Source organism: Eptatretus burgeri, chromosome 6 (assembly GCF_056783735.1).
Source record: "Eptatretus burgeri isolate ZD-2024b chromosome 6, Ebu_testis_v1, whole genome shotgun sequence".
Taxonomy (NCBI): domain Eukaryota; kingdom Metazoa; phylum Chordata; class Myxini; order Myxiniformes; family Myxinidae; genus Eptatretus; species Eptatretus burgeri.
In genome coordinates this window covers 53,010,359-53,012,029 of record NC_140966.1, presented here as the reverse complement: position 1 = coordinate 53,012,029, position 1,671 = coordinate 53,010,359, and the positions used below count along the sequence as shown (strand labels likewise).

The window sequence follows — 1,671 nt, the reverse complement described above, 5'->3', positions numbered from 1 at the left end:
AAAAAAAGTTATGACGTCAAAATATCTCCGCTAATGGAAATCGCCTAAAAAATTATCTCCGAGACTAGGCAAGCTTTTTGAATTCTGTTTGCGGGAATCGAACAGGGCATTGGCAGAGATGAATTACCGCACATATGATACATCACTATGACGTCATATCAATTTTTCTGACGTCGTTCCTATTTTTTGACATTTTTTGTTTCACAACCCAGAGTTTTCATCGGATCTTCGTGAAACTTGCCACGTATATGCAGAAAGCCCACGCGCAGGCAGTAACCATCTCCGATTTTGGAAGTTCTCCTAGAAAAAGTTGACGTCATAATATCGCCGCTAATGGAAATCGCCGATACCATTATCTCCGAAACTAGGCAAGCTGTTTGAATTTTGTTTGCGGGAATCAAGCCGGGCATTAGCACAGATAATTTATTGCAAACCTGATACATCACAATGACGTCATATTCGTTTTTATGACGTCATCATTAAGAGGACGAGGATCTTAGCTCATTCGAGCTTGTTAAAATCTATGTACGCTGTCAATAAATAAATACTATAATATACTGTTGTTCTTCTTTCGGCTGCTCCCGTTAGGGGTCGCCACAGCGGATCATCCATTCTGATCCGCATACTGATTTGGCACAGGTTTTACGCCAGATGCCCTTCCTGACGCAACCCTGGTCACCTCTTACGACACAGGGATAAGGATTGGGTTTCGCCATGATTCCAGGCTGCCCTACACCCTCTCATAGCGTGGCCCAGCGCAGAGCTCCCATCCTCAAGCGATCCCCCAACCCAAGCCTCCGAGTAGCCGGATTACAGGCGCACGCCACTACGCCCGGTATAAATACTATACTATACTATACTATAAATATTTGTAATATACTATAAATAAAATTTTAAAATATTTATATTTTTTCCAGGTGGATAACCCTTTGAGCAGAAATGAAGCGTACTTTTATGAGTGGAGCACAGAAGAGGAAAAGAGCTGCAGAGTGGACGGAGAAAATGAGCAAACTTCCAAAGCTAACATCGTGGTTCAATCCAGGTGCAACGTCATGGAGCAAAGGATCGAGCAGACACTGTTGTGGATTTCCTGAATGAGAACAAAATTCCACTATCAAACTGCCGTGGTCAGTCGTAAGACAATTCCTCAAATATGTCTGGACACTATACTGGATTGCAAGCACGGATCCGTCAACTGAATGAGTTCGCCATCTTTGTCCCCGGTGCTGGACACAGCCTGAACTTGGTGGGAGTAAAAGCGGCAGAGTGTTGTTTGTATACATATTGTAAAATTCTTTGACTTTGTTCAGCGTCGTGTAGAAGCCGAAAAAAATGGAATACAATCGATGGAATGTTCTGGCATCATCTTTAGGAAAAGATCATATTGTGGTCAAGCGTCTGTCTGACACGAGATGGTCGTCACATTTTGATGCTCTCCATGCTCTGCATGGAGGTTTCGAGAAAATTAAACATGCAATGGATTCTATATCAGTTGACACTGACCAGGAAATGAACAAAAGGCGAGACGCAGAAGGATTGAGCAAGAAAATGGAGAACCTGCAAACGATCTTTTTGACAATTCTTTGGAATGACACTCTCGAAAGAGTAAACAAAACAAGTAAGGTCCTGCAGTCAAAAGGTGTGGACATATGTATTGCCATGAATCTTCTT

At 42.5% G+C, this 1,671-nt stretch overlaps 1 pseudogene; it reads right to left on the bottom strand.

The window, feature by feature from the left end:
• Positions 1-696: 696 nt before the first annotated feature.
• Positions 697-837, bottom strand: LOC147024791 (signal recognition particle RNA; annotated as a pseudogene).
• Between the last annotated feature and the right edge of the window lie 834 nt (positions 838-1,671).